Consider the following 14,254-nt stretch of genomic DNA (forward strand, 5'->3'; position numbering starts at 1 on the left):
TTGGGAGGCCAAGGTGGGCAGATCACGAGGTCAAGAGATCGAGAGCATCCTGGCCAACATGGTGAAACCGAGTCTCTACTAAAAATACAAAAATTAGCTGGGCGTGGTGGCACGCACCTGTAGTCCCAGCTACTGGGGAGGCTGAGGCAGGAGAATCACTTGAACCAGGGAGGCGGAGGTTGCAGTGAGCTGAGATCCCACCACTGCACTCCAGCCTGGCGACAGAGCGAGACTCTGTCTCAAAAAAAAAAAAAAAGAAGGAAATTTTAAAAGTTTGGTGAACTGGTGAACACACAGTATTGCCTCTGTCACAAGACACTTTTACCATAATGATATTCAATATTTAACGTTTAAGTTACTGCCTCTATTCTGCTATGCTATAATCTCCCTTTTGTACATAGTATCTGCTATACAATAATCACATTCTAGTATAATATTCCTGTAATATCTGATAAACACACACAAATTGAATATAGATATCTAGTTATTAAACATCATCCATGATATCTCTCTGGTCTCCTGTATGATTTACTAAAAGAGTTGTTTTCCTCAGTGTAAAAATTAGTTCAGAAAGCCATACTGGTATTTACATAACATTAACACATCCTTCATCATACTATTCTTAGGTGTTTTAAAAGTTGAAATATTAATGTTTTTGCCCTGAAAGCCATAATTTCATCACATTTCTCTCATTCAACAGAAACATAGTAATTCACTTAGAGCTCCCATAGGAAAAAGCTAAACAGCAAAGAGATACCCCAAATCAAAACTAACAGACTGCTGGAGAAAATAGTGCACTAGAAATTTTGCCGAATTGCTACTGACTCTTTAGTATACAGCTTGATGTACTAGCAATATCAAGACAAAAAGGCAACATACAAGCCAAAGACAAAGTTGATGATTTTAGCTAAATGTAACATAGAGAAAATAATCAAACGCTAAGAGTGGCAGATAAGGGTAGAAATTAAGAAAAGGTACAATTTCCAAGTTTGCCACTGTGAGACATTGAACAAGCCTTGATTTCCTCATCTGTAAATTGGCCCTAACGACAGTACTGATTTATTTTGAAGATTAAATGAATTAGCAGGTATAAGATGCCTCCAGTGGTGCCTGGCACATAATAAGTACTGAATAAATGCTAGCTATTATCATTTCACAAAAGAATTTAACAAAGCTTTGATTGACACTAAGAAGTCAAAGACATGATTATCTTCATTATCCAGTTTCTTTTCTATGTTAAATTATACTAAATTAATTACAATTCCAAAAGAAAACCCCATTTATTTCCTGAAAACATATTTTAAAATAAACAAATCCTGCCTTTTCATATCCATTTCACAGGAAGACCTTTGTGTTCAAATATGATACAATATTTAACTTTCACAAACATCTGCCTACACTTTAGTTTTTATTATTTTTAATAATCTATAATTAATGTAGGAGTTAGATGTTTTTCTTCTGATATTAAAACAAACTTCTGGTTTTTTTTGGAGACAGAAATTGCTCTGTCACCCAGGCTGGAGTGCAATGGCGCCATCTCGGCTCACTGCAACCTCCACCTCCCGGGTTCAAGTGATTCTCCTGCCTCAGTCTCCTGAGTAGCTGGGACTACAGGTGCGTGCGACCACACCTGGCTAATTTTTGTATTTTTAGTAGAGACAGGGTTTCACTATGTTGGCCAAGCTAGTCTCGAACTCCTGACCTCGTGATCCGCCCACCTTGGCCTCCCAAAGTGCTGGGATTACAGACATAAGCCACCGCGCTCGGCCTAAAATAAACTTCTTTTTGGTAAAACTTTGTTATTAAAATATGAAATATATGCACAAATACATACATTATAAGCATACAGGTCAGTGAATTTTCACAGTATGAATATACCCAATTAACGAACACCAGGATCAGAAAAAACCAGAACATTATAGCATCCCCGAAACTCTTTTTATGCTTCCTTCTAGTCATTACTTCCACCAAGGATAACTCCTATCCTTATGTGTTGAAGTGTAGATTTGATTAGTTTTGTCCTTTCTATAAATGCAGTCTTACAGTATGTACTCTTTTGTGTCTGGTTTATTTTGCTCAACATTTTGTTTGTGAGATTCTATAATATTGTTGTGGATAACTGTAGCTTGTTAGTTCTTATTCCTTTATGGCAGCCGACAGTCTAGATATACCACAGTTTATTCATCCATTTTACTCCTGATGAGCATTTGGGTAGTTTCCAGTTTGCAACTTTTTTGGAATAAAACTGCTCTGAACTTTCTAATACGTGTTTTTGGTGAACATATATCTGAATTTGTGTTGAGTATATACCTAAGAATGGGATTGCTGACATCATAGGTTATGCATATGTTTAGATTTAATAGGCACTGCTGAAAAGTCTTCCAAGGTTGTTGAAGCAATTTTATCTTTCACCATGAGTAGACGTGAGTTCCAGTTGCTTCAACTCTTCACCCACATTTTCCGTTGCCCATGATTTCATTTTAAACATTTTGGGGAATGTGTCATGATGTTGCACTATGCTTTAAATTTATATCACCCTTATGTCTAATTAAGTCACTTACCTTTTGATGCATTCACTTGCCATTTGGCTATCCTCCTTTGTAATGTGAGTAAAATAGACTTCTTCAATTGGTAAATATATGTTTCAGTATTTTGTTCATTATTATTATAACTAGCTGGTTAGACAAAGCAGATTCACCTACTTGGCTTGTACTGAACAAAGTTAGACTGGTCCTCAGATGAACTGTCAGTAATACCCATGAGTTGTAGTCAGACAAGGTTATTCTAACCCCAAACACTACCAGCTTATTAAAAAAAAAAAAAAAAGAAAAGAAGAAGCTATCCTGAATGTCTAGTTCCCTTCAACTCTGTAGCCAGTATAACAAAAATAAAAACAAAACACAAAACAAAAATAAAATGGCCATGACTCCTTACACTACTATAATATTCTCTGATCAGAAAAGAAAAGAAACGAAAACAAATTTTAAAAGCTAAAATGAAACAAAGCACTCCTCTCTCAAACACATACTATGTTCTAGGTACTCTGTGGAGTATACATACTACAACATCCCCAGGAGGAGGTAATCCCATTAACTTCATTTTTTTACAGGAGGACATTCAGACTCAGAAAAGGTAAGGAATTTTCTCAAGGCCATATGGTGATAGGATTCAAACCAGATCATATTATATCAGATATCTCCATTATGTCCTCAACTTATCTTTTTAAATAAAAGGCTGACAGGCGATATGGCTGAGTCACGCCAGAAAAGAACTCCTAAAACTTCCTAGCTATGTAAGCTTGAATAACTATGTCACTTTCCTGGGTGAGACTCAATTTCCTCTGTCTAAAATAAAGAGATTATTCAAGGTTGTCTCTAGAGCCCCCTTCAAAAACTGATTCTATGATTTTAAACACTTTTGAGTTCTAGTACCAGAACCAATGTTATTTCCTTCTAGGTACAAGAAAATTGGCCTACTTAGATGTTGCTCTTTATTACTGGTCTTCACTCTTTTGTGATTTTTATCTTGCTTTATCGATAAACCTCAAGGTCACCGAAATAACACCTTCTCTGTTCAGTCTTCCCTGATTCTTTTAGGCTGAATTCAGATCTCTCCTAGAGTACTTACCACAGCATGTATTACACGTGCTGTTTGTGGGTCACTCTATTGCTAGACATGAGCTCCTTAAAGACAAGGACTGCGCCTTACACATCCCTAGAGCCTCAACACCCTGCACTGTCTGTCACATAGCATGTAATTAATAAATGATAGACAAATGAATAGGTGAACAAATATTACTATCTCCAGTCACATAGGCTGAATATTTGAAAGCCAGAGGTGGGACCTCTATGATTATTTCTAGTTACCCTCTATCTTTCATTCCCAGAAACCAAGCAAGAGTGTGACTATAAGCACAGTCCCAGCCTCAGCTCTCCACAGGAGGGAGAGCTTGGAGTATAAATTGCACCACAGAGTTTTTTCAAACTATAGTAAAAAGAGCCAGGGTTTCATACTTCCACATCAGTCAGTTCTTGGGTAAGGTGGAAGAGGGTTTCAAATTCCAGGTACTTCCTGTTCTCATCACAGGCAAGACACAGAGTGCTAGTAGCCCAAGAGCAATTGTTAAAGAGGTTATGGGTGCTGGCCTTTAGAAGCAAAGTACAGAGAAGAGGGTGATGGCTGTGAGTACACAGAGCTAGTCTGGGCTGAACTTTCACAGCCCCTGCCTTACCTTCTTTTCCCAATCTATTTTCCTCTGAAAAATATTATTAATCTAGGTAATTTGAGTGATACTGAAATTGGATTCCATATTTTATACTTGGAAACATTAACTCACACTGTTCTCTTCCTTCATCAGACCTATTTTATACGCTGTAATTACCGTGAAATGCCCTGAATCATTTCAGAGGAAGTGATCTTCCATATATTTACATCAATACCGTTTCATTTATTTTCCCAAACCCAGAAGAGTATGAATTCTGCCCTACCACCCCCAAAGCATTCAATGCAGGAAATATTATTATTTTACCTGCTTCAACCACAATATCTGAAGCTATTTTTTTGTGCGTTCAATTTGAAGCAGAAGATATGCCACAGGTTCTGTGTCCTGGATATCATGAAGTCTGATATAAATACATATAAAAAGTGCAAGTGGTCTATTTCAGCAGAACTCTATGCAGAGATCAGAAATTCACCAGGAAATAGGGCTTTGTAACTCCCAAGTTCTGGTTGGATTTTAATAAAATGTAAGCTTTAGGAGAGCAGGAAACTGAACTAGATATATCCATAATGATACCCTCAGTACTTTGAACCATGCCTGGCACATAGTGGGTTTCCAGGGCACATTTCCTGAATCAATTACAATTTTAATATTTCACCCACCTGAAATATTGTTCTGCGGTTTTATTTAAACTGGCTGTCAGCATGGAATGACTTCTGCATTCTCTCCTGGAAGTGGGTGAATTTCCATGGTGAGCCATTCCTCTATATACAGTTTGCAAATCATTTTGGGAACCTTCCAAATGAAAGGCACTGTATAAATATACCCTCCCACCAGCAGCCAGCCGGCTTTCCACCGGGGATGCATTTGCATCGCTTATGTACACAGTGTTTCATTTGGGGCATTGCTTTTATTTTTATGACCATAAAAGAAATATTCACAGTATGAACAATAATGTAAACTGCATTCAAGAAGATATATATTTATATATTTTTATGATTCAAAACTTAGAAATCTGAAAGAAAAGCAGGCATGGCATTTTTCTTTCCTGTTGCTGTTTGCTTTTTCATAGCATTCTTTATTATTCCTGAACTTTATGGTGGAATTTTGCTGAAATGCTCAAGTCTTTGTCTGTACCTCATTTGAGAATATGTGGTGGTGGGTTCAAATGAATATTGCTGGCAAAAGGCCTAAAAAGGAAGAGTACTTGATTTTGCATTTATTCAAGGCTATAATAATAGTTTGCTTTAGCGCAGCTTTTTGTGGATGGAGGCTTCTTTAAGGAGAGAAAGAGAAAAAGAAGCAACCTCAGGTATAAAATACCTTCTAAGTAACTTAGCATGATAATCGAAACTTTCACAGATGGAAGAGGCTTTGAAGAGACGTATTTTAGCCTTCACAACAAAAGGGGGCTGATTTCATAGAGCATTGTGGGGAGCTAGACTTTGAATTCATATCATATGGAAAATGTTTAGTGAACTTTGAAATAAACTGCCAACAGAATTAAATCAAAACCTCTGTAAATTATGTATTTATCTACATAGAATCATCTGCACACAAAAATGAACTGAATTATAACTTCTTAATTTATACATTTCCATAATTAAATTTAAACTGAATAAAAGAACCCAATTCAGACATATTTCCTAACCTTAAGGATATTCTAGCCTTAAAGATTTTATTAAAAAGAGAAGCTACTCTGAATATTCAGAGTAATTTTATATAAAAAGTATCTAAAAAGGTAGATTAAATAAAACTCGTGTTCACTTCACTGAGTGGCTGGCAGCTGAGTAGGCTCTTTCTCTCTTTAAAGAAGCCTCTGTCCGCAAAAAGCTGCGCTAAAGCAAATTATTATTATAGCCTTCAATGACGTGAAATGTGAAGAATTAAATTTCAACTACCAATAGTTAAAGACAGAATCAATAAGAACTTGAATTCACTTCAGGTGTTGATCATTCTCTTTCGTAAATACCAAATTTGATATTTTCTCACGTTTTACTACTAAAACAATGAAAGTGATTTTTGAAACCTTAACTATAGGATAGTAATATTAGGAAATAGCTCACTCAGGTTATTTTGGGGTTTGTAAAGTGGGGTTATATTCTCCACCTCCCAAGTCAGAATATTTCTGTAGCTAACCTTTAATTTCATACTCCCATTAATACCAACCTTGTTTCATTAAAATGAATCTAATGTACAATATCTTGACATTCTTCTTTATTACTAGAAAATAAAACAGCAGTTTCTTCAACTGAGAAAAGCTAGAAGCATGGAATTGATCTGCAGCCAGTTTTTACTACAAACCCCATAATGCTTTGCATTATAGCCTACAATCCCCATACTGCAGTGCCAAACCTACAGTTAACCATCATATTACTGGAAAGAAAAAGAACAGAATATTTGAGAACTATGTAGCATGCAAAGATTCTACTTGAATAGTAAATTATCAATTTGTTTTCAGTATTTTGTGATTTGCTTGCCTTTTCCTTTAGTAAAAAAGGCATATTTGTGGATATGCACTCTATTTCCTCATCCTCAATATAATGTCGCATATTCTCAAATGATATATCAAGGTATATACTTTCCATGTCAAAGACTCTTTTTTAAAAATATCCATCATTGGGTTGTGTAGTTTTCCACCCTCCTTTGGAGGGAGGTCAGCTTTATTCAGATTCGAAAATAAAAATCACAATACATTGTTTAATGCTCTAAACATCTGCAAATGAGAATTCAGTGAAGTAATTAAAATTCTTAATTAGATGCACCTTGCAGCTGCCGTTAGTCTTAATTGGCAATAATGCAGCTACATTTTGTTCTGACACATATCTTCAGAAGAGTTAGAGAACTGAAGGGAGGCAAGAGGAAAATGTTCCCACACAGTTCAAGATAGTTCGCACAAAGAGGATCCCATGGCAACAAACAGCGAGGCCCACAGTTGGCTCTGTAGGATCCAGGAATAGACAATGCTTCACCTCAGATTCAAACAAACACTTCCTTTCCTGGATCTGATCATTTCATTTGAAATGAAAGCACTTTAAATCATCTCTTGAAATAGGATTGAAGTGGTCAAATGTTCACCTGTGTCCTCGAGATGCTTTTCAAAGCTTCTAGATGCTCTCTGCAGCCCATGTCAAGGTAATAATCATAACTCCTTCTCTGTGTACAGTAACAAACTGACTTGCAGAACATTTCAAAGAGAGGACGTGATTTTTGTACCATATGGAGCTGGACAGCACGTTGGCAACTGGTTAATTTCAACCTGTCATTTTATAGACAAGGAAACTGAGGCCAAGAGAAATTAAAGTGATTCCCTTGGGTAATTATGGCTACTTAGGAGTAGAATTTAGACTCAAATCTAGGATTGGAGCCTACGGTCAAGACGTTTACTTTTAAATTTTGCTTGAAGCAATTACATTTACACTTGTTACTTGTGCCCCCCTCCCGGTCTGCTTGAGGTCTATTCACATTCAAATGGATCAACTAAAGGACTGTGATGGAAGGTATAGAAAATATAGATCACTCACGTTGAAAGGAGGGGAATATATTTCCTCTTCACCTCTAATCTTCAGTTTACGCTGAATTATAGCATGTGGGGAAGAAGCAGAGGGAAGAAAAACACTGGCACAGAAGATGTGAACATGGGTGAGTTAGCTTCAAAGAAACCTTGTAAGACTTGCCTACCGACTTTAACCACATTTTCCCTCTGCTTAGGTTGGAAATTTCAGTGTACTGCTCCTTTTTTCGAAATACAGATTTACCTCCCTGTCTAGTCTCCCTGCCTGCTGTTATTCTCACCTGCGCGCTTAGTTTGTATTCGTTTAGCTCACATTTTACCTAATTTTTAAAGTGTTTTCTTTATCTTGATGCGTGTTTTACTCCCCAAATTAAAACAGTTCTGAAGGGCCAAGGCTACTTTACCTATTTATTCTATTTTTGGTTTATCCGGTTAAGCCTGCCATTACGAAAGCTTGTGGGATACATTACAAAATGGGTTAAGGTTTTTAAGTACATGGGCTGCCGGTGTTGAATGGGAAAGGTTGCAGGGTGGGGAGAGGGAGAGAAGTAACTAGAAAAGCGGCTCTCTGCCTTTTAATCATCCAGCCTACTCAGCTGCCGGAAACTAACGCTGTTGCTGCAGTGTAAACATTAACATTTTTTTAGGGTCTTACTACTCCAAATGTGGTCCACAGCCCAGCAACATTATTATGGGCCACGGGCGAGCTTATTAGAAACGCAGGGTCTCAGGCCTCACTCCAGATGTACCGAATCCGAATCTGCATTTTAACAAGACACCCAGGTGATGGTGTGTACATCAAAGTTTGAGAATCACGGAATCACATGTGAGTGTTATACTATCCCAATGTAAATGGTCAAGGACCTTAAATTGAGCAAATAACCTAATGTATTTACCCGTACCTACTTTGACCCTCTTTCTTCATCACAAATTCATCTCAGAAACCAGCAGCGAACTCTTTTGCAGGGAACTCAATTACGCGGTGGATGGGAGGAGGATCCTCTTCAATACCCTCCCCTCCGCTCCTCCTCCCACTCCCCACCCCCACCCCCACCCCGCACTCCCAGAGAGCCTTCCACAGGCACCCTTCTCCCAAGCCCCACTCACTTAGGGAAGATTTTGCTCCTCCCCCAAAGTGAAAGCGCGGCTGTGAGGAGGGTTACTGCTTGAAGGACTCACAGTTTGCATATCAATACAGACCGAAGCACTTTTGCAAAACTGCCCTTTAGAAACAATTATCATCTTAGCACCTGAGGTTTGTTTGGAGCAGCCCCCGCACCCCTTCTCTCTTGTAATCCATCTTAAAGTGATACGGAGAATGGGGGCGTTGGGGAGACAGTGATGGGGGTGGGAGGGTCGCGCGCAATAATAAATCTGCTTCAAAGAGAAGAGATGAAAAGGAGGTTATCAAGAGTGTGTCGGCTTAGGCATCACTCTCTGTATCTTTCTGCTTCCTAGAGAAATGGAACCATAATTCTAAGGTGGCTAAGGCAAGACTGTATAAGCATCCAAATTTGCCAGTCCGCTTTTGCCTGGAAGGACAGATTTCCGTTATTTGAAGCCTCCCAGGGTCCTTTCCAAAAGATTCCCAGGCTACCTTCCTTCCACTTCGGTCTTCTGAGAACTAAAACTCGCAAAGCGGTGGCTGTCTGTGGATTGGCTAGTACTAAAATATCCATTGGGTGGCAGTAATACTATCCTCTTTATGACTTGCAGCAAACCAGAGAATGCATTCAATCAAATGAACCGATCTTGTAGAAACACTGGAATCATTTATGCATTGCAGTTTCTCTTTCTTGTTTTCGCTCCTTCTTCCCTGGGATATTTTGAGTGGATTGTGGCTATTAATCAAGATCTCGTGCTATTCGTGTTTTGCTTGTCGTTTTCGCTCAGGATTAGCATCATTCAAGGCAAACGCAAAGCTGCTTTTCCCACCCCCCCACCCCCCACTCTTTTTTGAAAAATCATTTTTGGGGGCTGCTGAGGAGAGCTAGGACCCAGGAGACACCTTCCCAAACAGCAGGGGTTGTGTGCTTTCACATAGCAGTACTGTACAAGGAAAACCCCGTCGGATCTGTTATTGCGGGATACTTGTGAAATATACATAGGATTCTTTCTTATGGCTGCATCCCGGATCTGGAAATTTTACTTGGGGACCAGGAGGATTTGAAAGGCTACATGTACTCAGAAGATTTGCAAGCAACACTCCAATTCTTGTCATAGAGCTCACAGACTTCTCACTTATCGGCTTTTTTCCTTCCTTATTTTTTAAGAATTATTCTTATTTTCCCCCCTCTTTTTCTGCTCTCTCCTCTCTCAGTCTCTCCTTTTCTATCTGCCTCTTCATTTTTCTCCTAGTCTGTTTTTTTTTTTTTTTTCCTGCTCTGCACCTGGATTGTATCTTCAGCAAACAATCGGGCACTTTGAGAACTAACTGGAGACAGTCTTGTAGGGAAGATCTGTATGGAATTATCTGCTTTTATGGTGAAATTGGCATTTGTGAATGGGAATCTTGCTCACAATATTAATTGCTAGCAAAAACAAGAAAAAGAACACACGAGTAAAACGTGGATTTTTCTGAATACGCATTGTGATGACCAGCAATTACCTTACCGACTAATATCCAGAGGAGAATAATTTGGAAGACTGTTGTAGGTAAGGTCATTTTATATATGCAAACCCATCAGTGGCATGAGCAAACTTGGGCATTTGTAATGGGAATGGGTGACTTGAATGATTGCTGCATCGCATTGATGGCTGTGATGTGGCCGTTATTGGCACTGAATGGAATAACTGCAGTTGGGTGTGTTGATATGTGTGTTTATGTGTGTGTATGTGTGTGCGTGCGTGTGTGTATATGTATGTGTGCCCGTATTCTGAGTGCAATTGAAAATCAAAGTATCACTCTCTCCCCCAATTATTTTGATATGGGAGAGTGTCTTGAATTAATTCTGGGTAGACACTCTTTGTTTGAATGTAATATTTGTGGCCCCTGCGTTCTGGAAGGGGTAGCAGCAGTAAAAGAAACACTTAGTGAAGAGCCCCATTTAAAATGAAACGAGCTACTCTCTATGCATTAAAAGAAATATGTTTTCAACTCAGTGCAGCATTCTGCTGCATTTCACAGCCGCAATGGGACCAGGGACATCCCACTTGTCAAGTTCTTAAACTTTAAGGTGATAATCATCGTTAATTGTTCTCTAGGTTGTGGTTACTGGAGATTATTAAGCGCCCTGGGCTACTTTTTTATGTACTGGATTATCACTCAGAGTGAAAAAAGGAAAAGAAAAGAAAAAGCTAAAAATGATGGCTAACATAGAGAAGAATAAGGCAACATTATCTTAAATATCACCACAGTGCTTTCTTTCTCAAGTTCAATTGCCCAATAATATAATTATTTACCCAATATCCTAAATAGCTGAAGCTGAGACCCACGTGCAGGGGAGTCGAAGGTCTGAAAGCAGAGACCGTCCTTTTATTGCAATGCAGCCAGCTTGGGAAATGCAGGCAATTAATTACATACTTCCCCTAACCTTAAGTTGAAGATGTGTCCTGTCTGCTACATCTATTTTACCCTTTCGGTAAAAAGTTAGAGACTAGAACACTAAGGATGTTTAAGCATATTCTGCCTGGGAAATGGGATAAAGAAATCAATATTGATGACGTGGTTCAGTGCACTGTACTGCAATGCTAAAGTCCCATATTCAGTGCCTGTGATGAGAGAATGGAGCATTTACATATGTTATGAATCTCACCTGGTAGATTGATCCAAAGGGGAGGGGAGAAGATATGTGGATATGTAGGAAGATGGATGGAAGTCGTGCATAATCGGTGATTATGTAACTTCATTACATCAGCGAGTTTCAGTCAACGATAGTGAGATGAGATGATTGTATAGAGAGAGGCTCCATCGCCCTGTTAACTTTTGAAGGCTTGTAACAGCTAACAGAGGAGGAGGGCAGAGAGAGATTAGCTCCAAGGGTCCTGTAAACCTTGATCTCTATGGCAAATTTTGCATGAGTTTTCTCATAGTGAGTTTCGGAGGGACATCAGATCATATAAGCTTTAGGGCTGGACAGGACCAATTTTAGCCACACCCGTGGAGAGTCAAAATGAGTCTGCGATGTTTCAGAAGTGCCCCATTGAGTAACTGGGACTGATGATTCCAGCCAAGGTCATAGTTCTTTACCCTAGGATTGAAATATATGACCCCAACTGAATGGAAAGTTAAATTCATTGAAATGAAGACTGTGAACGGAATGAATATTTAGGGTCCTTTCTTGCATTTTTCCTGGTAGAGCTTGATGCAGATTTCAGCCTGGTGGTTCCCTCATAAAAATGATGATTGCTTCCACAGCGTGTCAGAAATGACTGTTGTGTCCCTTTATCTTAACCATGACAATCTCTTTCTGGGCCATTTTAACCTTCTGGGAAAAGAGAAGTAAAAGCATTCAAAGGTAACAGTACCCTGTTAAATTACAAATTAAATGGCATTGGATTCATTATTAACACAAATCCCAGAAAAAAAGAGCAATCCATGTTCAAGTTTCACTTACTGAATGGCTTAAAAGACAGGTTGCAGCTGCCAAAGACTTTTACCATCAGATGAGATAAATGTACTGTGCTCACTGTGCAGAGAAGGGAATACTGCAGAATAAAATGTCATTTTCCCTCATGTTTTATCTGGAGTTGTGATTTTTTTAAAGAAGATACACATCAGGTCCTTTTGGCCTTCTACTGTTTTAGGATCTGTTTCCTCCTCAATAGATCACATATTCACAAAAAATGAGACTTTTGAAATCCTAACCCTGTTCAGTTGAATCACCTTATTATCTAGTTGTGCTATTTCCTATTTCTCTTTACATTTATTTTACAAAGAAGGCTAAACGACTTTTCTATCAGGGAGATGAGATGATTTTTTTTTGTTTTTCTTTTATTTCTCATATTCCATTTCCTTCCAGTCCTAAGGAGTAAGATGCAGAATCTAGACACCCTCTAAGTAACTTTGAAAAGATTTGCTCACCCTGAGTCAGAATGGTGGGATTGGGGAATGAAATTCTAAGGTCTGATATTTGAGGTGACTTTCATACTTCTGCAGGACATGCACAAACATTGATGTATTGTGCCAGTGGATTTGGAGGTTTGGCGTTCATATTGTGTAGGAAATTGAATGTGAATTTAACTCCTGATTCCTTCCTTCAGGGGTCAGGGTAACACAACAGCTGCTTCCAGGCTGTTGGTTTCCAACTATGTGCACAAATATAGTCTGTAATGATTTTTCCTACTCCTTCTTTCAATATTTTATAAATGACTTCCTCAGTTGTTTTCTGACGTAAGCCACACATATGTTACCAAGCAGGGCATAGGTTTTCTAAGCTCAGTAGGAGATGGAAATAATAGCAGGATGGAAAAAGATTCTGTACAAAAAGACACTGGTTGTGAAGCAAATATACATATGTAATTGCTAACTCCTTACTTGAAGACTGCATATACTTCTATTAGGAAAGATAGTTTCAATCATGTTAATGGCACTTTATAAGCTGTTACTTTCTTTAGGAAGATTATGTAACTAAGGCAGGTTATGGCATTTTTCTTAAGTATCCTACAAATCAGTAATAAAAAGCTTCGTCTAATAGGAAAGCATTTAAACATGATGGCAGTGGGTAATTTGAAATATAACATCTATTTTCTATTTTATTTCCATTTTGTCAGCCGCAGTCATGTAGTTAGGTTAGAAAATATTTGGGAAAAAAAGAAATACCATTTATGAATATGAAAGCTATCAGTTTCGTTTCCTGACCAGTTGCTTCAGCAAAGTAAGGAGATTTAGCAGATAAGTAATCACAGTATTCCTAAAACTAGAGAAAATTTTAAATTGAATTTTCATTATGTTTGCAACATATGTGAACAAATCAGTATTACTTTTAAAATGGCTATTAGATAAAACATTTTAAAGAACAGTTGAACTTTGAAGATTTATATTTCAGAATTTGTTAGTTTGTTACACACTGAAATGTTTGGGATGTACTTTGACTTACAACAGATATGATGTTTGGTGTTTGGCAAATCTTGTGTTTTTATAAAGCAGACTACTGTATAATTTGTAGCAACAAAACAAGTGTTGATTATTGAGATTTAAAACTAGCAAGTTTTCTGGTGATGCTCAAGTTATAAAGCATAATTATAATTGTACCGGTTGGGCAGCTATAGGTAAGGTCGCGTCAGCCTTTTTATTACTAAATTCCAACCCTATTTCCATTAGGTTTATCGGGAATCTCAAAGAGGAGAGTCCAGTTCTGTGAGACATCAAGGCATTGTAGAATTCTGGGCTGAGTCAGAGGGCTCGAAACTGTACTTCCGGCTCTGTCAATTACTAGCCTTGTGACCTCTGACACCACATTTGATTTCTCAGTGTTCCAGAGAATCACTTTTTAAAAAAATAAATAGTTGCACATTGCTCTACAGAAAGGAGATAATATGTGTCTAAGTACTTACCACCATCCTATGCCTTAGAAATATAT

General features: G+C 38.1%; 1 protein-coding gene across 1 annotated transcript in view; it reads left to right on the forward strand.

Moving 5' to 3' along the window:
• The first annotated feature begins 9,423 nt into the window (after window positions 1-9,423).
• IL1RAPL1 (interleukin 1 receptor accessory protein like 1) overlaps window positions 9,424-14,254 on the forward strand; it is a 1,375,176-nt gene continuing 1,370,345 nt past the window's right edge. Inside the window, exon 1 of the mRNA XM_019019800.3 lies at window positions 9,424-10,388. The gene's annotated coding sequence lies outside the window, so the exon portion shown is untranslated. The remainder of the gene's footprint in view (window positions 10,389-14,254) is intronic.

This window comes from Gorilla gorilla, chromosome X, assembly GCF_029281585.2.
Source record: "Gorilla gorilla gorilla isolate KB3781 chromosome X, NHGRI_mGorGor1-v2.1_pri, whole genome shotgun sequence".
Classification (NCBI taxonomy): domain Eukaryota; kingdom Metazoa; phylum Chordata; class Mammalia; order Primates; family Hominidae; genus Gorilla; species Gorilla gorilla.